This window comes from Solanum dulcamara, chromosome 1, assembly GCF_947179165.1.
Source record: "Solanum dulcamara chromosome 1, daSolDulc1.2, whole genome shotgun sequence".
Classification (NCBI taxonomy): domain Eukaryota; kingdom Viridiplantae; phylum Streptophyta; class Magnoliopsida; order Solanales; family Solanaceae; genus Solanum; species Solanum dulcamara.
The window spans coordinates 83,311,277-83,335,807 of NC_077237.1; positions in this window are offsets into that span (position 1 = coordinate 83,311,277).

Consider the following 24,531-nt stretch of genomic DNA (forward strand, 5'->3'; position numbering starts at 1 on the left):
CGGAGCTATTGCAGTCATTCACCAAGTCGTTACGTATGATACTTTGGAAGAATCCAAAAAAAATTGACCTGGACCCCCTGCACCTAAAAAATCTATGGGCTAACACACATGAAACAATTGGTAGAATCGCCTAGTTCCTATTTCGTCACCAATAAAATACTTTTAAACCCCTTTAAAGCTCTGTCGGGGCTACTGTAGTCATTCCTTATGTTATTACGGACGCTACTGTTGAGAAATCCAAGTAAATTCGACCTGGACCCCCGGCACCTAAAAAATCTGTGGGCTAACAAACACGAAAAATTGGAAAAATTGCCTAATTCCTATTTCATCACTAATAAAATGCTCCTAAACCCTTCTAAAGTGCCGACGTGGCTACTGGAGTCGTTCTCTAGGTCGTTATGGACGCTACTATAAAAGAATCAAAGAAATTTTGACCCAGACCCACGACACCTAAAAAACCATGGGCTAACACATACGAAAAACTGGCAAAATTGCCTAATTCCTATTGCGTCGCCAATAAAATGTTCCTAAACCCCTCTAAAGCACTGTCGGGGCTACTGAAGTCATTCCCCGGGTCGTTATGGACGCTTCTATAGAATAATCCTAGAAAATTTGACCCGGAGCCCAGGCGCCTGAAAAATACATGGGTTAACACACACAAAAAATGTCGCCGAGGCTACCAGAGTCGTTCCCAAGATCCTTACGGATGCTATTATGGAAGAATCCAAAAATATTCGACACGAACCCCAACACCTAAACAGTCTGTGGGCTAACACACATGAAAAACTTGCAAAATCACCTAATTCCTATTGCATCATCAATAAAATGCTCCTAAAAGCCTGTAAAGAACTACTGGGGCTACTGAAGTCGTTCCCCAGGTCGTTAAGGATGATACTATGGAAGATTCCAAGAAAATTCGACCTGGACCCCCGGCACCTAAACAATTCGTGGGCTAACACTCACGAAAAACTAGAAAAATTGCCTAATTTCTATTTTATCGCCAATAAAATGCTCCTAAACCCCTCTAAAGTGGTGCCAGGGATTCTGGTGTCATTTCCCATGTTGTTATGGATGCTAATATGAAAACATACAAGAAAATTTGACTCGGACCCCCAACATCTAAAAAATCTTTAGGCTAACACACACGAAAAACTAGAAAAATTGCTTAATTCCTATTTCGTCACCAATAAAATGCTCCTTAATCCTTATAAAGTGTCGTCGTGGCTACTGGAGTCATTTCCTTTGTCTTTACGGACGCTACTATGGAAAAGTAAGAAACTTTTACCCGAACCCCCGGCACCTAACAAATGTGTGAGCTAACACACACAAAAAACTTGCAAAATTGCCTAATTCCTATTGTGTCGCCAATAAAATGGTCCTAATCCTCTCTAAAGCTCCATCGGGCTACTAGAGTCGTTCCCTAGGTCGTTACAGATGCTACTATTGAAGAATCCAAGAAAATTCAACATGGACCCCCGACACCCAAAAAATCTTTAGGCTAACAAATACGAAAAACTGGAAAAATCGCCTAATTCCTATTGCGTCGTCAATAAAATACTCTTAAACCCTTCTAAAGCGCCACAGAGGCTACTAGAGTCGTTCCCCAGGTAGTTACGGATGATACTATGGAAGAATCCAAGAAACATTCGACATGGACCCCCAGCATCTAAAAAATCTGTGGCCTAACACAAACAAAAAACTTGCAAAATCGCCTAATCCCTATTTCGTCGCCAATAAAATATTCCTAAACCCCTCTAAATCTCCACCGGGGCTACTGGAGTCATTTTCTAGGTCGTTAAGGACGATAATATTGAAAAATCTAAGAAAATTCAACCCGAACCTTTGGCACCTAAAAAATATGTGGGCTAACACGAACGAAAAACTAAAAAAATTGCCTAATTCCTATTTCTTCACCAATAAAATGCTCTTTAACCCTTCTAAAGTGTCGCCGTGGCTACTGGAGTCGTTACCTAGGTCGTTATGGACGCTAGTATGGAATAATCAAAGAAAATTCGACACGGACCCCGGCAGCTAAAAAATTCATGGGCTAACACACACGAAAAACTGGCAAAATTGCCTAATTCCTATTGTGTCACCAATAAAATGCTCCTAAACCTCTCTAAAGCACCGCCGGGGCTACTGGAGTCGTTCCCTAGGTTGTTACAAATGCTACTATGGAAGAATCCAAGAAATTTCGACCCTAACCTCCGGTACCTAAAAATTTTGTGGGCTAACACACAAGAAAAGATGGCAAAATTATCTAATTCCTATTGCGTCACCAATAAAATACTTCTAAACCCCTCTAAAGCCAACCGCGGCAAATAGAGTCATTCCCCAAGTCGTAACGGACGATACAATGGAAAAATCTAATAAAGGTCGACTCGGACCCCCGGCACCTAAAAAATCTATGGGCTAACACACACGAAAAACTTACAAAATCACTTAATTCCTATTTTATTGCACATAAAATGCTTCTAAACCCATCTAAAGCACCGTCGGGGCTACTGGAGTCGTTCCCTAGGTCGTTACGGATGCTACTATTGAAGAATTCAAGAAAATTCGACCAAACTTCCGACATCTAAAAAATTTGTGGTTAACACATTCAAAAATTGGCAAAATTATCTAATTCCTATTGCATGACCAATAAAATACTCCTAAACGCCTTTAAAGCGCCGCCGGGGCAACTGGAGTCGTTCCCCGGATCATTACAGACGCTACTATAGAATAATCCAAGAAAATTGGACCTGGACCCTCGGCACCGAAAAAATCTGTGGGCTAACACACACGAAAAACTAGCAAAATTACCTAAATTCTATTTTGTCACAAATAAAATGCTCCTAAACCCCTCTAAAATGGTGTCGGGGCTACTAGAGTCGTTCCTCATGTCGTTACGGATGCAACTATGGAAGAATCCAAAAACATTTGACCCGGACCCTCGGCACCTAAAAAATCCATGGGCTAGAACACACGAAAAACTGGCAAAATCGATAAATTCCTATTGCGTCGCCAATAAAATACTTCTAAACCCCTCTAAAGCTCTGTCGGGGCTACTGGAGTCATTTCGTAGGTCGTTTGGACGCTACTATCTAAGAATCCAATAAAATTCGACAAAAACCTCCAGCATCTAAAAAATCTGTAGGCTAACACACACGAAAAACTGGCAAAATTGGCTAATTCCTATTGTATCGCCAATAAAATACTCCTAAACCCCTCTAAAGCACTGTCGGGGCTACTAGAGTCGTTCTCTAGGTATTTACGGATGCTACTATGGAAGAATCCAAGAAATTCCGACCCGGACCCTCGGCACCTAAAAAATCTATGGGCTAACACACATGAAAAAATTGGAAAAATCGCCTAATTACTATTGCGTCGCCAATAAAATGCTCCTAAACCCCTCTATAAAACCATCGGGGCTACTAAAGTCGTTCCCTAGGTCATTACGGACGCTACTATGGAAGAATCCAAGAAAATTTGACCTAGACCCCCGGCACCTAAAAAATGTGTGGGCTAACACATACGAAAAACTGACAAAATCGCCTAATTTCTATTTCGTCACCAATAAAATGCTCCTAAACCCCTCTAAAGCGCCGCCAGAGCAACTGGAGTAGTTCTCCAAGTCGTTACGGATGCTTCAATAGAATAATCCAAGAGAATACGACCCGGATCCCTACTGCGTAAAAAATACATGGGCTAACACACACGAAAAACTAGCAAAATCGACTAATCTCTATTGCGACGCCAATAAAATACTCTAAAACCCCTCTAAAGCGCCGCCGAGGCTACTGCAGTTGTTCCCAAGGTCATTACGAATGCTACTATGGAAGAATCCAAGAAAATTCAACACGTACCCCCGACACCTAAAAATTTTGTGGGATAACACACACAAAAAACTGGCAAAATCGTTTAATTCCTATTATGTCGCCAATCAAATGCTCCTAAACCCCTCTAAAGCGCCGCCGGGGCTGCTGAAGTCGTTCCCCATGTCGTTACGAATGATACTATAGCAGAATCCCAGAAAATTCAACACGTACCCCTGGCACCAAAAAAATCTGTGGGCTAACATACACGAAAAACTAGAAAAATTGTTTAATTCTTATTGCGTCGCTAATAAAATACTTCTAAACCCCTATAAAGTACCACTGGGATACTAGATTCATTTCACAGGTCTTTACGGACGCTACTATTGAAGAATCTAAAAAATATAACCAGGACCCTAGCACCTCAAAAATCTGTGGGCTAACACACACGAAAAACTAGCAAAATCGCCTAATGTCTGTTGCGTCGCCAATAAAATGCTCTAAAACCCCTCTAAAGAGCTGCCGAGCCTACTTGAGTTGTTCCCTGGGTCGTTACAGATGCTACTATAGAAGAATCCAAGAAAATTCAACCTAGACCCCCGGCACCTAAAAAATCTGTGGGCTAGGACACACGAAAAACTGGCAAAATCGACTAATTCTTGTTACATCACCAATAAAATGCTTCTAAACCCCTCGAATGCACCGTCGGGGCTACTGAAGTCATTCCTCATGTCGTTACGGACGCTACTATAGCAAAATCCAAGAAAATTTGACCCGAACCCCCGACACCTAACAAATCTGTGGCTTAACACACACGAAAAACTGGAAAAATAGCCTAATTCTTATTGCGTCGCTAATAAAATACTCATAAACCCCTCTAAAGCACCACCGGGGCTACTGGAGTTGTTCCCTAGGTTGTTACGGATGCTACTATGGAAGAATCCAAGAAAATTCAACCTAGACCCCCGGCACCTAAAAAATCTGTGGGCTAAGACACACGAAAAACTGGCAAAATCGCCTTATTCCTATTGAGTGGCCAATAAAATGCTCATAAACCCCTCTAATGCACCACCGGGGCTACTGGAGTCATTCCCCAGGTCATTACGGATGCTACTATGGAATAATCCAAGAAAATTCGCACGGACCACTGCACCTAAAAAATATGTGGGCTAACACACACGAAAAACTGAAAAGGTCATCTAATTCCTATTGCGTCGCCAATAAAATGCTCCTAAACCCCTCTGAAGTGCCACAGGGGCTACTGGAGTCATTCCCTAGGTCGTTACGGACGATACTATAGAAAAATCCAAGAAAATTCGATTTGAACCCCTAGCACCTAAAAAATCTGTGGAATAACACAAATGAAACACCGGCAAAATCGTCTAATTCCTATTTTGGTTCCAATAAAATACTCCTAAACCCCTCTAAAGTGCCGTCGGGGCTACTGGAGTCTTTCCCCATTTCGTTACGGATGCTACTATGGAAGAATCTAAGAAATTTCGACCCATACCCTCGGCACCTAAAAAATCCATGAGCTAACACACACGAAAAACTAGCAAAATCGCCTAATTACTATTGCGTCGCTAATAAAATGCTCCCAAACACCTCTAAAGCACCACTGGGGCTACTGAAGTCGTTCCCCAGGTCGTTAAGGATGATACTATTGAAGAATCGAAGAAATTTAACCTGGACCCTCGGCACCTAAAAAATTTGTGGGCTAACTTACACGAAAAACTGGCAAAATCACTTAATTCCTGTTGTGTTGCCAATAAAATGCTCCTAAACCCCTCAAAAGCGCCGTTGGGGCTACTAGAGTCGTTCTCCAGGTCGTTATGGATGCTACTATGTAAGAATCCAAAAATATTCGACCCGAACCCCCGGCACCTAAAAAATCTATGCGCTAACACACACGAAAAACTGGAAAAATTGCTTAATTCCTATTTCGTCACCGCTAAAATGCTCCTTAACCATTCTAAAGTGCCGCTGTGGCTATTGGAGTCGTTTCCTTTGTCGTTACGGATGCTACTATGAAATAATTAAATAAAGTTTGACCCGAACCCCCGGCACCTAACAAATCTGTGGGCTAACACACACGAAAAACTGGCAAAATTGCCTAATTCTTATTCTGTCGCCAATAAAATGCTCCTAAACCTCTCTAAAGCGCCGTCGGAGCTACTAGAGTCATTCTCTAGGTCATTACGGAAGCTACTATTAAAGAATCCAAGAAAATTCAACCCGAACCTCCGACACCTAAAAATTTTGTAGGCTAACACACACGAAAAACTAGCAAAATTATCTAATTACTATTGTGTCACCAATAAAATACTTCTCAACCCCTGTAAAGCAAAACCGGGGCAACTGGAGTCGCTCCCCAAGTCGTAATGGATGATACAATGGAAAAATCCAATAAAATTTGACTCGGACCCCCGGCATCTAAAAAATTTATGGGCTAACACACATGTAAAACTTGCAAAATTGCCTAATTCCTATTGCGTCGCCAATAAAATGCTTCTAAACCCCTCTAAAGCACCGCCGGGGCTACTGGAGTCATTTCTTAGATCGTTACGGGCGCTACTATGTAAGAATCCAAGAAATTTCGACCCGAACTTTCGGCACCTAAAAAATCTGTGTGCTAACAGACATGAAAAACTAGCAAAATTATCTAATACCTATTGCATCACCAATAAAATACTTCTAAACTCCTCTAAGGCACCGCTGGGGCAACTGGAGTCTTTCCCCGGGTTGTTACAGACGCTACTATAGAATAATCCAAGAAAATTTGACTTGGACCCCCGGCTCCTAAAAAATCTGTGGGCTAACACACATGAAAAACTAGAAAAATCGCCTAATTTCTATTTCGTCCCTAATAAAATGCTCCTAAACCCCTCTAAAGCGGTGTCGAGGCTACTGGAGTCATTCCCCATGTCGTTACAGATGCTACAATGGAAGAATCCAAGAAAATTTGACCCAGACCCTCGGCTCCTAAAAAATCCATGGGCTAGGACACATTAAAAATTGACAAAATCAACTAATTCCTATTGCGTCGCTAATAAAATTCTTCTAAACCCCTCTAAAGCTCTGTTGGGGCTACTGGAGTCATTCCGAAGGTCATTTGGACGCTACTATTAAAGAATCCAATAAAATTTGACTCGGACCCCCGGCATCTAGAAAATCTGTGGGCTAACACACACAAAAAACTGGCAAAATTGCTTAATTCCTATTGTATCACCAATAAAATACTCCTAAACCCCTCTAAAGCACTGTCGGGGCTACTGGAGTCATTCCCCAGGCCGTTATGAATGCTTATATAGAATAATCCAAGAAAATTCGTCACGTACCCTCGGCGCTTAAAAAATAAATGGGCTAACACACATGAAAAACTAGCAAAATCGACTAATTTCTATTGCGTCTCTAATAAAATGATCTAAAACAACTCTAAAGCGTCGTCGGGGCAACTGGAGTCATTCACCAGGTCGTTATAGATGCTACTATAGAATAATCAAAGAAATTTTGACATGAACCCCCGGCACCTAAAAAATCTGTGGTCTAACACACACGAAAAACTGGCAAAATTGCATAATTCATGTTGCATCGCCAATAAAATATTCCTAAACCCCTATAATAAATATTCGGGGCTACTGGAGTCATTCCTAGGTCATTACGCATGCTACTATTAAAAAAAAATTGACCCGGACCCCGTACACCTAAAAAATCTGTGGGCTAACACACACGAAAAACTGGCAAAATCGCCTAATTCCTATTGCATCGCCAATAAAATGCTCCAAAACCCCTCTAAAGTAGAACTGGGGCAACTGGAGTCATTCCCCAGGTCGTTACGGACGACACTAAGGAAGAATCAAAGAAAATTCGACCTGGTCCCTCGGCACCTAAAAAATCTGTGGACTAACACACACGAAAAACTGGCAAAATCGCCTAATTCCTATTTCGTTGCCAATAAAATACTCCTAAACCCCTCTAAAGCGGCGTCAGGGCTACTGGAGTCGTTCCCCATGTCATTACGGATGCTACTATGAAAGAATCCAAGAAAATTCGATCGGGACCCTTGGTACCTAAAAAATCCATGGGCTAGGACACACGAAAAACTGGCAAAATCGACTAATTCCTATTGCGTCGCCAATAAAATACTTCTAAACCCCTCTAAAGCTCCGCCGGGGCTACTAGAGTCATTCCGTAGGTCGTTTGGATGCTACTATGGAAAAATCCAAGAAACTTCGACCCAAACCTCCGGCATCTAAAAAATCTGTTGGCTAACACATACGAAAAACTGGAAAAATTGAATAATTCCTATTGTATCACCAATAAAATACTCCTAAACCCCTCTAAAGCATTGTCGGGGCTACTGGAGTCATTCCCCAGTTTGTTATTAACGTTTCTATAGAATAATCCAAGAAAATTCGACATTAACCCTTGGCGCCTAAAAAATAAATAGGCTAACACACGCGAAAAATTGGAAAAATAAATGCTCCAAAACCACTTTAAAGCACCGTCGAGGCTACTGGAGTAGTTCCCAAGGTCATTACAGATGTTCCTATGGAAGAATCCAAGAACATTCGACCCAGAGCCCCGGAACCTAAAAATTCTGTGTGTTAACACTCACAAAAAAAACTGGCAAAATGTCCTAATTCCTATTGTGTCACCACTAGAATGCTCCTAAACCCCTCTAAAGCACCGCTGGGGTGACTAGAGTTATTTCCTAAGTCTTTACGGATGCTACTATGGAAGAATCCAAGAAAATTTGACTTGGACCCCCGACACCTAAAAAATCTGTGGGCTAACACACATGAAAAACTGGCAAAATCGCCTAATTCCTATTGTGTCGCCAATAAAATGCTCTTAAACCCATCTAAAGCAGGCACTAAGGCAACTGGAGTCGTTCCCTGTGTTGTTTATAGACGCTACAACAGAATAATCCGAAAACATTTGACCTGAACCCCCGACACCTAAAAAATATGTTGGCTAACATACACGAAAAACTAGCAAAATTGCCTAATTCCTATTGCATTGCTAATAAAATGCTCTTAAATCCCTCTAATGCGTCTTCGGGACTACTGGAGTTGTTCCTAGGTTATTACGGATTCTACTATGGAAGAATCCAAAAAAATTCGACCCGAACACTCGGCACCTAAAAAATCCATTGGCTAGGACACACGAAAAACTTGAAAAATTGCCTAATTCCTGTTGTATTGCTAATAAAATACTCTAAAACCCCTCTAAAGCGCCGTCAGGGCTATTGGGGTTGTTCCCTAGGTCGTTACGGATGCTACTATGGAAGAATCCAGGAAAATTCGACCCGGACCCTAGCACCTCAAAAATCTGTGGGCTAACACACACAAAAAACTGGTAAAATCGCCTAATTTCTGTTGCGTTGCCAATAAAATGCTCTAAAAACCCTCTAAAGCGCCGCCGAGCCTACTAGAATTGTTCCCTAGGTCGTTACATACGCTACTATCGAAGAATCCAAGAAAATTTGACCTGGACCCTTGGCACTTAAATAATCTGTGGGCTAACACACACGAAAAACAGATAAAATTGACTAATTTTTGTTGCGTCACCAATATAATGCTCCTAAACCTCTCTACTGCGCCATCGGGGCTACTGGAGTCATTCCCCATGTCGTTACGGACGCTACTATGGAAGAATCCAAGAAAATTCAATACGGATCCCAGGCACCAAATATATCTGTGGGCTAACACACACGAAAAATTAGAAAAATCGCCTAATTCCCATTGCGTCGCCAATAATATACTCCTAAACCCCTCTAAAGCGCCTTTGGGCTACTGGAGAGTTTCCCTAGTTCGTTACGGATGTTACTATAAAAGAATCTAAGAAAATTCGACCCGAACCTCCGACACCTAAAATATTCGTGGGCTAACACACACGAAAAACTAGCAAAATTGCCGAATTCATGTTACATTGCCAATAAAATGCTCCTAAACCCTCTAATGCACCGTCGGGGCTACTGAAGTCATTCCCCAAGTCATTATGGATGATACTATGGAAGAATCCAAGAAATTTTGACCCAGACCCTCGGCACCTAAAAATCTGTGGGCTAACACACAAGAAAAACTGACAAAATTGCCTAATTACTATTGCATCGCCAATAAAATGCTCCTCAACCCCTCTAAAAACCATCTGGGCTACTAGAGTCGTTCCCTAGGTCGTTACGGATGCTACTATAGAAGAATCCAAGAAAATTTGACTTGGACCCCGGCACCTAAAAAATCAATGGGCTAACACAAATAAAAAACTAGCAAAATCGACTAATCCTTATTGCGTCGCCAATAAAATGCTCCTAAACCCCTCTAAAGCGCCGTCAGGGCTACCAGAGTTGTTCTCCATGTCGTTACGGATGCTACTATGTAAGAATCCAAGAACTTTCGACCTAGATCCTCAGCACCTAAAAAATCCATGGGCTAACACACATGAAAAACAGGAAAAATCGCCTAATTATTATTGCATCGCCAATAAAATGCTCCTTAACCCTCTAAAGCGTCGCTGGGGCTACTGGAGTCGTTCCTCAGGTCGTTACGGACGATACTATGGAATAATCCAAGAAAATTCGACCTAGACCCCCGGCACCTAAAAAATCTGTGGGCTAACACACACAAAAAACTGGTAGAATCGCCTAATTCTTATTGCGTCGCCAATAAAATGCTCCTAAATCCTTCTAAAGTACCACCATGGATAATGGATCTGTTCCCTAACTCGTTACGGATGCTACAATGGAAGAATCCAAGAAAGTTAGACCCGTACCCTTGGCACCTAAAAAATCTGTGGGCTAACACACACGAAAAACTGGCAAAATCACCTAATTCCTATTGTGTCGCCAATAAAATACTTCTTAACTTCTCTAAAGCGTCGCGGGGCTACTGGAGTTATTTCTTAGGTCGTTAAAGATGCTACTATAGAAGAATCCAAGAAAATTCAACTCGAACCTCTGGCACCTAAAATATTTGTGCGCTAACACACACGAAAAACTAGAAAAATTGCCTAATTCCTATTTCGTCAGCAATAAAATGCTCCTAAATCCTTCTAAAGTACCACCATGGCTACTGGAGTCGTTCCCTAGGTCATTACGGACGCTACTATGGAAGAATCAAAGAAAATTCAACCCAAACCCCCGGCACTTAAAAAATCTGTGGGCTAACACACGAAAAACTAGAAAAATCACCTAATTTCTATTGCGTCGCCAATAAAATACTTTTAAACCACTCTAAAGCGCCGTGGGGCTACTGGAGTTGTTCCTTAGATCATTACGAATGCTATTATAGAATAATCCAAGTAAATTCGACCCGGACCCTCGGCGCCTAAACAATAAATGGGCTAACACACACGAAAAACTAGCAAAATCAACTAATTTCTATTGCATCACCAATAAAATGCTCCAAAACTACCCTAAAGCGCCGTCGGGGCAACTGGAGTCGTTCCCCAGGTCGTTACAGATGCTACAATAGAATAATCCAAGAAAATTTGATCTGGACCCCTGGCACCTAAAAAATCTAAACACACGAAAAACTGGCAAAATTGCATAATTCTTGTTGCATCACAAATAAAATATTTCTAAACCTCTCTAATGCATATCTGGTGCTACTGGAGTCGTTCCTAGGTCATTACGGATGCTACTATGGAAGAATCAAAAAATATTCGACCCGGATCCCCGACACCTAAAAAAGTTGTGGGCAAACACACAACAAAAACTAGAAAAATCGCCTAATTCCTGTTGCGTCGCCAATAAAATGCTCCCAAACCCCTCTAATGCGCCGCTGGAGGTAATGGAGTCATTCCTTAGGTCGTTACGGACGCTAAATGGAAGAATCTAAGAAAATTCGACCCGGACCCCCGGCACCTAAAAAATCTGTTGCCTAACACAGACGAAAAACTGGCAAAATCACCTAATACCTATTTCGTCGCCAATAAAATTATCCTAAACCCCTATAAAGAGCCACTGGGCTACTGGAGTCGTTTTTCAGATCGTTACGGATGATACTATCAAAGAATCCAAAAAAATTCGACCTGGACCTTCAGCACCTAAAAAATTCATGGCCTAACACAAATGAAAAACTGGCAAAATCACATAATCCCTATTTCGTTGCCAATAAAATGCTCCTAAACTCCTCTAAAGAGACGTCGGGGCTACCGGAGTCATTTCCCATGTCGTTACAGACGCTACTATGGAAGAATCCAAGAAATTCCGACCCGGACCCTCAGCACCTAAAAAATCCATTGTCTAATACACACGAAAAACTGGCAAAATTGCCTAATTACTATTGCGTCGCCAATGAAATGCTTTTTAACCCTCTAAAGAGCCGCCGGGGCTATTGGAGTCATTCCCCAGGTCGTTACATATGATACTATGGAAGAATCCAAGAAAATTCGACCTGGACCCCCGGACCTAAAATATCTGTGGGCTAACACACACGAAACACTCGTAGAATCGCCTAATTCCTATTTCATCACCAATAAAATGCTCCTAAATCCCTCTAAAGCACCGCCGGAGCTACTGGAGTTATTTCCCAAGTCGTTACGGACACTAATATGAAATAATCCATGAAAATTCGACCCGAACCCCCAGCACCTAAAAATTCTGTGGGCTAACACACACAAAAAACTGATAAATCACCTAATTCTTATTGCGTCGCCAATAAAATGCTTCTAAACCTCTCTAAAGCGCCGCGGGGCTACTGGAGTCGTTCCTTAGGTCATTACAGACGCTACTATAGAAGAATCCAAGAAAACTCGACCCGAACCTCTGGCACCTAAAAAATCTATGGGCTAACACACACGAAAAACTAGAAAAATTGCCTAATTCCTATTTCGTCACCAATAAAATACTTCTAAACCCTTCTAAAGTGCCTCCATGACTACAAGAGTCGTTTCCTAGATTGTTACGGACGCTACTATGGAAAAATCCAATAATATTTGACCCAGACCCCCGGCACCTAAAAAATCTGTGGGCTAACCTATAGGAAAAATTGGCAAAATTGCCTAATTCCTGTTGCGTTGCCAATAAAATGCTCCTAAACCCCTCTAAAGCGCCGCCGGGGCTACTAGAGTCGTTCCTCAGGTCGTTACAGATGCTACTATAGAATAATCCAAAAACATTCGACCTAGACCTCGACCCTAAAAAATATGTAGGCTAACACACACGAAAAACTGGTAAAATCGCCTAATTCATATTGCGTTGCCAATAAAATGCTCCTAAACTCCTCTAAAGCACCGCGGAGGCTACTGGAGTCGTTCCTAAGGTCGTTACAAATGCTACAATGGAGGAATCCAAGAAAATTCAACCCAGACTCCCAAGACCAAAAAAATCTGTGGGTAACACACACGAATAACTGGCAAAATTGCCTAATTCCAATTAAGTCACCAATAAAATGCTCCCAAACCCCTCTAATGCGCCGCCGGAGGTACTGGATTCATTCCTTAGGTCGTTACGGACTCTACAATGGAAGAATCCAAGAAACTTCGACCCGGACCCCGGTACCTAAAAAATCAGTGGGCTAACACACACGAAAAACATGCAAAATTGCTTAATTCCTATTGTGTAGCCAATAAAATGCTCTAAAACCCCTCTAAAGTGGTGTCGAGGTTACTGGAGTCATTCCTTAGGTCGTTACGGACTCTACTATTTATGAATCCAAGAAAATTCCACTCGGAACCCAGCACCTTAAAAATCTGTGGGCTAACACATACGAAAAACTGAAAAAATCGCCAAATTACTATTGCGTTGCCAATAAAATGCTCTAACACTCCTCTAAAGCGCCATAGGGTCTACTGGAGTCGTTTTCCAGGTCGTTACAGACGATACTATGGAAGAAGCCAAGGAAATTCGATCCGAATCTCCGGCACCTAAAAAATCCGTGCGCTAACACACGAAAAACTGGAAAAATTGTCTAATTCCTACTTCGTCACCAATAAAATAATCCTAAACCCTTCTAAAGTAGTATCGTGGCTACTAGAGTCGTTCCCTAGGTCGTTACGGACGTTACTATGAAAGAATCCTAGAAATTCTGACTCAGACCCTCGGCACCTAAAAATTCCATGGGCTAACACACGAAAACCTGGCAAAATCGCCTAATTACTATTGCGTCGCCAATAAAATGCTCCTTAACCCTCTAAAGCGCCACTGGGACTACTGGAGTCATTCCCCAGGTCGTTACGTACAATACTATGAAAGAATCCAAGAAATTTCGACACGAACCTCCGGCACCTAAAAAATCTATGGGCTAACATACACGAAAAACTAGAAAAATTGCCAAATTCTTATTTCGTCACCAATAAAATGCTCCTAAACCCTTCTAAAGTGTTGTCGTGGCTATTGAAGTTGTTACCTAGGTCTTTACGGATGCTACTATGAAAGAATCAATGAAAATTTGACCCGAACCCCCGGCACATAAAAAATCTGTGGGCTAACACACACGAAAAACTGGCAAAATCACCTAATTACTATTGCGTCGCCAATAAAATGCATCTAAACCACTCTAAAGCATCGTGGGGCTACTAGAGTCATTCCTTAGGTCGTTACGGATGCTAATATATAAGAATCCAAGAAAATTCGACCTGAACCTCCGGCACCTAAAAAATCTGTGGGCTAACACACACGAAAAACTGAAAAAAATTGCCTAATTCCTATTTCTTCACCAACAAAATGCTCCTTAACCCTTCTAAAGTATCGTCGTGGCTACTGGATTCGTTCCCTAGGTATTTACGGACGCTACTACGGAAGAATCAATAAAAATTTGACCCAGACCCCCGACACCTAAATATTCCGTGGGCTAACACACACGAAAAACTAGCAAAATTGCCTAATTTCTATTGCGTCACCAATAAAATGCTCTTAAACCCCTCTAAAGCGCCATCGGGGCTACTTGAGTTATTCTCTTGGTCGTTACGGACGCTACTATGGAAGAATCCAAGAAAATTAGACCCTAACCTCTGGCACCTAAGAATTCTGTGGGCTAACACACACGAAAAACTGGCAAAATTATTTAATTCCTATTGCGTCACCAATAAAATACTCTTAAACCCCACTAAAGCACCGCTGGGGCAACTGGAGTCGTTCCGCAGGTCGTTAAAGACGCTACTATAAAATAATCCAAGAAAATTTGACATGGACCCTCAGCACCTAAAAAATCTGTGGGCTAACACAGATGAAAAACTAGCAAAATTGCCTAATTCCTGTTGCGTCGCCATTAAAATGCTCCTAAACCCCTCAAAGCGTCGCCGGGGAAACAAGAGTTGTTCCTTAGATCGTTACGAACGCTTTTATGGAAGAATACAAGAAAATTCAACATGGTCCCTTGGCACCTAAAAAATCCATGGCTAGTACATACGAAAAACTAGAAAAATCGTCTAATTCTATTGCGTCACCAATAAAATGCTCTCAAACCCCTCTAAAGTGTCACTGGGCTACTGGAGTCGTTCCCCAGGTCGTTACAGACGATAATAAGGAAGAATCAAAGAAAATTTGACCTAGACCCTGGGCACCTAAAAAATCTGTGGCCTAACACAAACGAAAAATTGGCAAAATCGCCTAATCCCTATTTCGTCGCCAATAAAATGCTCATAAATCCCTCTAAAGCGCCATCGGAGCTACTGGAGTCGTTCCCCATGTCGTTACGGACGCTACTATGAAAGAATCTAAGAAATATTGATCCGGCCACTCGGCACCTAAAAAATGCATTGGCCAACACACACAAAAAACAGGCAAAATCGCCTAATTACTACTCTGTCACCAATAATATGCTCCTTAACCCTCTAAAGCACCGTTGGAGCTACTGGAGTCATTTCCCAGGTCGCTACGTACGTAACTATGGAAGAATCCAAGAAAATTCGACCTGACCCCCGGCACCTAAAAAATCTGTGGGCTAACACACACGAAAAATTGGTAGAATCGCCTAATTCCTATTTCGTCACCAATAAAATGCTCCTAAACCCCTCTAAAGCGCCGCCGGGGCTACTGGAGTCGTTCTCCAGGTCGTTACGGACACTACTATAGAAGAATCCAAGAAAATTCGACCCTAAACCCCGGCACCTAAAAAATCTGTGGGCTAACACACACGAAAAACTGACAAATCACCTAATTCCTATTGCGTCGCCAATAAAATGATTCTAAACCTCTCTAAAGCGTCGCGGGGCTACTAGAGTCGTTCCTTTGGTCGTTACAGACGCTACTATAGAAGAATCCAAGAAAATTTAACTCGAACCTCCGACATCTAAAAAATCTGTGGGCTAACACATACGAAAAACTAGAAAAATTGCCTAATTCCTATTTCGTCACCAAAAAAATGCTTCTAAATCCTTCTAAAGTGCCTCCGTGGCTACAAGAGTCGTTTCTTAGATTGTTATGGACGCTACTATGGAAAAAACCAATAAAATTTGACCCGAACCCCCGACACCTAAAAAATCTGTGGGCTAACCCACAGGAAAAATTGGCAAAATCACCTAATTCCTATTGCGTCGCCAATAAAATGCTCATAAACCCCTCTAAAGCGCCGCCGGGGCTACTGGAGTCGTTTCCTAGGTCGTACGTACGATACTATGAAAGAATCCAAGAAAATTCGACCTGGACCCCCGACACCTAAAAAATCTGTGGGCTAACACATACAAGCAAAATTATCTAATTTCTATTTTGTCACCAATAAAATCTTCTTAAACCCCTCTAATGGACCGTCGGGGCTACAGGAGTCATTCTCCAGGTCGTTACGGACACTACTATGGAAGAATCCAAGAAAATTCGACCTGGACCCCCGGCACCTAAAAAATCTGTGGGCTAACAAACATAAAAAACTGGCAAAATCACCTAATTTCTATTGCGTCGCCAATAAAATGCTTTTAAACCGCTCTAAAGCACCGTGGGGCTACTGGAGTCATTTCTTATGTCATTACGGATGCTATTATAGAAGAATCCAAGAAAATTCGACCCAAACTCCGGCACCTAAAAAATTTGTGGGCTAACACATACGAAAAACTATAAAAATTGCCTAATTCCTATTTCATCACTAATAAAATGCTCCTAAACCCTTCTAAAGTGCCGTCGTGGCTACTGAAGTTGTTCTCTAGGTCGTTACACATGCTACTATGAAAGAATCAACGAAAATTCGACTCGAACCCCCAGCACATAAAAATTCTGTGGGCTAATACACACGAAAAACTGGCAAAATCACCTAATTACTATTGCGTCGCCAATAAAATGCTTCTAAACCGCTCTAAAGCATCGTGGGGCTACTGGAGTCATTCCGTAGGTCGTTACGGATGCTAATATATAAGAATCCAAGAAAATTCGACCTGAACCTCCGGTACCCAAAAAATTCGTGGGCTAACACACACGAAAAACTGAAAAAATTGCCTAATTCCTATTTCTTCACCAATAAAATGCTCCTTAACCCTTCTAAAGTGTCATCGTGGCTACTGGAGTCGTTACCTAGGTCGTTATGGACGTTACTATGGAAGAATCAAGGAAAATTTGACACGGACCCCGGCACCTAAAAATCTATGGGCTAACACACACGAAAAACTAGCAAAATTGCCTAATTTCTATTGCGTCGCCAATAAAATGCTCCTACACCCCTCTAAAGCGCTGTCGGGGCTACTGGAGTCGTTCCCTTGGTCTTTATGGATGCTACTATGGAAGAATCCAAGAAAATTAGACCCGAACCTCCGGCACCTAAGAATTCTGTGGGCTAACACACACGAAAAACTGGCAAAATTATCTAATTCCTATTGCATCACCAATAAAATACTCTTAAACCCCTCTAAAGCACCGCCGGGGCAACTGGAGTCGTTCCCCATGTCGTTAAAGACGCTACTATAAAACAATCTAAGAAAATTTGACCTGGACCCCCGGCACCTAAAAAATCTGTGGGCTAACACAGATGAAAAACTGGCAAAATTGCTTAATTCCTGTTGCGTCGCCAATAAAATGCTCCTAAACCCCTCAAAAGCATCATCGGGGCTACAAGAATCGTTCCTTAGGTCGTTACGTACACTTCTATGGAAGAATCCACGAAAATTCGACACGATCCTTCGGCACCTAAAAAATCCATGGGCTAGTACACACGAAAAACTAGAAAAATCGTCTAATTCTATTGTATCACTAATAAAATGCTCCTAAACCCCTCTAAAGTGTCACTGGGCTACTGGAGTTGTTCCCCAGGTCGTTACGGACGATACTAAGGAAGAATTAAAGAAAATTCGACCTGGACCCTCGGCACCTAAAAAATCTGTGGCCTAACACAAATAAAAAATTGGCAAAATCGCCTAATCCCTATTTCGTCGCCAATAAAATGCTCATAAACCCCTCTAAAGCGCCGTCGGGGCTACTAGAGTCGTTTCCCAAGTCGTTACGGATGCTACTATAGAAGAATCTAAGAAATTTTGATCCGTACACTCGGTACCTAAAAAATTCATTGGCTAACACACAAAAAAAACTAGCAAAATCGCCTAATTACTATTCTGTCACCAATAATATGCTCCTTAACCTTCTAAAGCACCGTCGGAGCTACTGGAGTCATTCCCCAGGTCGCTACGTACGATAATATGGAAGAATCCAAGAAAATTCGACCTGACCCCCGGCACCTAAAAAATCTGTGGGCTAACACACACGAAAAACTGGTAGAATCACCTAATTCCTATTTCGTCACCAATAAAAGGCTCCTAAACCCCTCTAAAGTGCCGCCGGGGCTGCTGGAGTCATTCTCCAGGTCGTTACGGACACTACTATGAAAGAATCCAAGAAAATTTGACCCTAACCCCCGGCACCTAAAAAATCTGTGGGCTAACAAACACGAAAAATTGGCAAAATCACCTAATTTCTATTGCGTCGCCAATAAAATGCTTTTAAACCGCTCTAAAGTGGTGTGGGGCTACTGGAGTCATTTCTTAGGTCATTACGGATGCTATTAGAGAAGAATCCAAGAAATTTTGACCCGAACCTCCGGCACCTAAAAAATCTGTGGGCTAACACACACGAAAAACTATAAAAATTGCCTAATTCCTATTTCGTCACTAATAAAATGCTTCTAAACCCTTCTAAAGTGCCTCCATGACTACAAGAGTCGTTCCCTAGATTGTTACGGACGCTACTATGGAAAAATCCACAAAAATTCGATCCGAACCCCCGGCACCTAAAAAATCCATGGGCTAACACACACGAAAAACTGGAAAAATTACCTAATTTCTATTGCATCGCCAATAAAATACTCATAAACCCCTATAAAGCATCGTCGGGGCTACTGGAGTCGTTCCCTAGGTCGTTACGCATGCTACTATAGAAGAATTCAAGAAAATTCGATCCGAACCTCCGACACCTAAAAATTCTGTGGGCTAACACACGAAAAACTGGAAAAATTATTTAATTCCTATTGCGTCACCAATAAAATATTTCTAAACCCCTCTAAAGCGCTGCCGGGGCAATTGGAGTCGTTCCCTAGGTCGGTAAAGATGCTACTATAGAATAATCCAAGAAAATTTGACCTGGACCCCTGGTACCTAAAAAATCTATGGGCTAACACACACGAAAAACTGGCAAAATTGCCTAATTCCTGCTGCATCGCCATTAAAATGCTTCTAAACCCCTCTAATGCGTCTCTGGGGATACTAGAGTCGTTCCTAGGTCATTACTGATGCTACTATGGAAGAATCCAAGAAGATTCGATCCGGACTCCGGCACCTAAAAAAATCTGTAGGCTAACATACATAAAAAACTGGTAAAATTGCCTAATTCCTATTGCATCGCCAATAAAATGCTCTAAAACCCCTCTAAAGCGTCGTCGAGGCTACTGGGATTGTTCCTTGATCGTTACGGACGCTACTATAGAAGAATCCAAGAAAATTTGATCCGAACCCCAGCACCTCAAAAATCTGTGGGCTAACAGACACGAAAAACTGGCAAAATTGTCTAATTCCTATTGCGTCGCCAATAAACTGCTCCTAAACCCCTCTAATGCGCCGCCGGGGCTACTAGAGCCGTTTGCTCGGTCGTTACGAATGCTACAATGGAAGAATCCAAGAAAATTCGACCCGTACCCCTTCACCTAAAAAATATGTGGGCTCACACACAAAAAACTGGCAAAATCGTCTAATTCTTGTTGCGTCGCCAATAAAATGCTCCTAAACCCCTCTAAAGTGTCGCCGGGGCTATCATTTTTCTCCTTTATGTATAGATATAATGTGAAATATTAGATACACAATTATATCACCGATAAGTTAATCTCATTATGATAATATCAAGTGTTAGTATGATAAAAATATAAATCATAAATAACATGTTATAATATGTTTAATCATAATGATTGTGAAAATAACCAATAAAGATTGTGGTGGAATGATTGCGATCACCTCACTTCTAATCAGAAGTCTCAGATTCAAGATCCTGAAAATGACAAAACATTATGTTTATCAGACAAAACTTTATTTTTAAATTGTGTTTATCAGACAAACTTTGTTTTTAAGGTTCTTGATGATAAGAGGCAGAAGTAAGATGCTCACAGTTTCCTTCTCTAATCCACATTTATAAGCCCAAATTTCAAAGGAGGAAAAAGGCCAGATTTAAGGAATTTGGCCCAATAACATATCTTGGACAATGTTATAATTGATTAATTTACACAAATATATATTTTTTTAATCATCATTTAGATTTTGTCCCTGTTTTTTAAAATTGTGCAAATATAAGCCCAAATATTACCATTGAAAATAATATTAGATTTAGATTTGATATTTTCTCAAATATTACTCAACTTACAGATAAAATATTAGATCATCGTCTAACGTTTACAATAACTTATAAAATTTTAAAAAGTGATCTAATATTTTCTCGTAATATTTTCAATTAAAAGAATCAAATTTGGCTTTTCATTTATTTTCACTTATTTATTATATAAATTTATTTATTTTACTTGTGCATGTTAACATATCAAGAGAACAGATAAGACATATATCATACCTTCTCTTTAATTTGTCCCAAGAATAAATGAACAAGTTGTTGGAAATTTTCTATTTAGGGGACTCACATGTTTGATATAATTGTATATAAATTGCTATCAATTAAAGAAGTCCCGTCTTTTAAAACTTATATATTTTATCAGGAACTTTATGCAATGAGAATGTCAGAAATTTGATACAGGATGTATAACTTTCCAGTTATTTTAATAGTGTGCACAATTAAATATACACTAGTAATACTTCAAAATTTTATTTAATAAAATTCTTCAAAATTCATCCCACAACCTAATGATCCTGAGTAAATTAATTGTTAAAAACCCGATATATTTAATGATCCTTATTAATTGTTAAAAATTAAAATCTTAAATAGTGTTGGGTAAGACTTCATTTCTATTAGTGGAATTGTGTTTTGCCATAAATTCAAATTAGAGCTGTTTTTCATTATTTGCAAGTAATTTGGAGTGAAAAAAGTGAAAACACATTTTTGTTTGTTTTTCAAAATGTTGAAATTTTTTTAATTCATTTTATAGTCAAACGTGTTTTTCGGATTTCAACTTTGGGAAAAAGTGAAAAAATTTCATGTTCAAATATCTCTGGTCCCCTTTGTTTCATTTTACTTGACTTTTATCTCACAAATAAATATTTTATTTTATTTGTTCATATCTGCAAATCAAGAAAATTCTATTAATTTTTAATACAAAATTAAATAATAATATAAAATAATAATAGTTAAATTTATAATTTTACTTTAAAAAAATATTAGGTCAACAATAATCAAATTTATCTATCTATGTTATTATAAAAGCACGAATATAGATGTTGGTTGACCAAAATATCCACTAAAAGTTGATTTATCTATTTATCCTTTTAAGTTAAAATTTCTTTCATCTAAAAAATTACTAATGGGTATAAATGTAATTTTGTATTAGGACTAAACAAAACATATTTCTATTGGGACTAAGTTTATTGTAGACTACATATTAAAACTAGGAACTTAACATTAAATTTATTTCAAGTACAATATGAGTAGGGAATTTCTACATGTTTAATAATATTGGTCGACCAAAATATCCATTAAATATTGAATGACTTTTATATCCTCAAGGAGTAAATATTTAATAGTTATAACTTTAATTAATTGTAAAGTCCTACATATTTGCATAATAATTAAATAACAATTGTTTAAAGAAAATAGTAAATGACAATTTTGTCAATTGTAGAAAAATAGTAAATGATAATTTTATCTATTATAAAATTTTTCAATAAAGGCAAATGTTCAATCAACAATTCAATGAGATACAGCCTTCCGTCATTAATTTTTTTTTCTAAATTCAAGATGATTCAAGACCTAACTCTTGGATCTCGGATCGGATTGGATCAGATCTCAATTTGAGTGTCGGATCTAGAGTTAAAAATTGAGGTAAGATTCTGGGGTGTCAGGGTTGGATTCCGAGTTAGGTTTCAGGGTAGGGTTTCATTTCGGGTGTCGGAGTCAGATTTCAAATCAAGAGTCGAGGTCGGATCCCAAATCAAGAATCGGAGTGGGTCCTTAATTGATCATCGGGATCGAGTATCGAGATCATATCCTGATTTGAAAGTCGGATCTCGTGTTCGGATCGTGATTTAGAAGTCGGGTACAGAATCAAAAATTGGAGTCGGGTCCTATATCGAAAGTCGGGATCGAGTCCTAGGTCAGATTCGAGGTCAGATCTCAATTCGTAAATCAGATCCTGGGTTTGATATCGGGGTCAGATATCAAGTCGGAAGTTGGGTCAGGTCAGGAGTCGGAAGTCGGAAGTCGGGGTCGGTCTTTGTCGGATGTTAGGGTCGGGTAGGGTCAGATCCAAATCGAAAGTCGGGTGCAGGGTTGAATCTCAGGTTGGAAGTCGGGTTCCGATCCAAAATTCGAACCGGGTCCTAGGTCGTGAGTTAGTGTTGGAAGTGCGATCCCGAATCAGTGTCAGCTATCCAGATCAGATGTCGGGGTCGAGTTTTGAATCAAGTCCAGAGTCGAATATCGAGATCGGATCTCGAGTCAGAAGTCGGGTCTCAGATCGAGTCCTGGAACAAGTGTTGAATTGGAAAATGGATCGGAAGTTAGAATCAAGTCTTGGTTCGATATTAGATTCTCGATTCAAGTATCGAATGTCGAGATCGAATGTCAAAGTCGAGTCCCAAATTAAATATTGGGATGAAACTCCAAATTAATTATGAGAATTTATTTTTGTATAACAATTGATATAAAGTAACATGCAAAGATGGACACTAGTAATATAAAACGGACAGACAACCTTGTGGTCTCAAGCCGACAATACAACATGCATGAATCTAACTATTATCTTCAAGCATTTATTTCTTTGTAATGGTTAGATTTTTATATGATATTGTAAAGGACTTATATTTATTTTATTTTATAAGAGAAAGGGTTAAATTTGGCTTTTTATTTTTTAAAATAATTTATATTTAACCTTCGTTTTATTTAAAAAACAAAAATACACATACCGTCAGTAAAATTGTTAAAAATGCTCCTTCATCATCTCAATTCTACTTATGCCCTCCCCTCATGTCCAATCAGGGCGGATTTAGGAGGGAGAGAGGGTATTCATCTGAATGAAAGGGGAAGATGGGTAATATGGCATGTCATGTGGCGTTAATCTCACACAAATATTATAATTATTTTTTAAAGGCAAAAACGTAACTATTGTTTCCAAAATATAACGGAAGTATTATATGGTTACTAACATAAAAAAAATGTAACTATAAAGAAGACAAAATACCCTATTATTCAAATTTATGTTTTATTTGTCTGGTTGCACTGCATAATCTAATTTTATTTGTCTGGTTGCACTGCATAATCTAACTTACATACTCTCTTGTTTGTCCAAACCCTAAACAAAAGGTCAAGAACAAAATAAAAGATCAATAAAATATTGAAACTATTATTTGTTTTGTTCATATAATTATTGTGAAGGTAGAGATAAATTAATTAATTAAATAAATAACCAGTCAATTTGTCCCATGACTTCTCTTGTTTTACTAAATTCCTGAAAAGAACATGACAATTTTTTATCCTACTCAATCTGGTTCAATATGTCATTGAAATAAAGTAAATTAATTCCTTTCTTTTGTAAAAAAATAAAATATGATAATTAATTAGAACGAAGAAATACAAAATATTCTTGAGAAAGGAAAAAAAATATTTGTTTCAATCCGCATTCATTTACTTTGTAAACACATGAATAATTATTATTTTCACCTAACTACAGTTGGGGTGGTGGTGTACTGATGAAAAAGATTCAGATTATAGGAAAACATGAAAAAATAAATACTCATGCATTTCAAAATTTTCCCTTTTAGTCAATTCTTTTAAAAAATAACATATTTTTATATTTAATAATAATTTAATTTTTCTTAATAAGTTAATTTTTATATTTAAAAGGATGAAAATCATCCAACTTTTGTTGGATAGTTTGTATACCTCTAGTGATTCTTATTCATGGTTTGATTGTATACACCGATAAAATTGAAAAATCAAAAGAAAATCACTTTCATATACAAAAACAAATCGAAATAAGAAGGATGAAAACGTCAAAATAACAAATTAAAAAAACCGCAAAATAATTACCCTAAATTTTGGAGTTACGAATTGAGAGGGAAGTACTGAATTTTTTGAATTTTGAAATTTGATTGAGTTGACTGAATTAAGGAGAAAAGAAGGTAAAAAATGATTATAGAGAGAGAACGTAGTTGGAAGGACGCTCACTTCTTTATA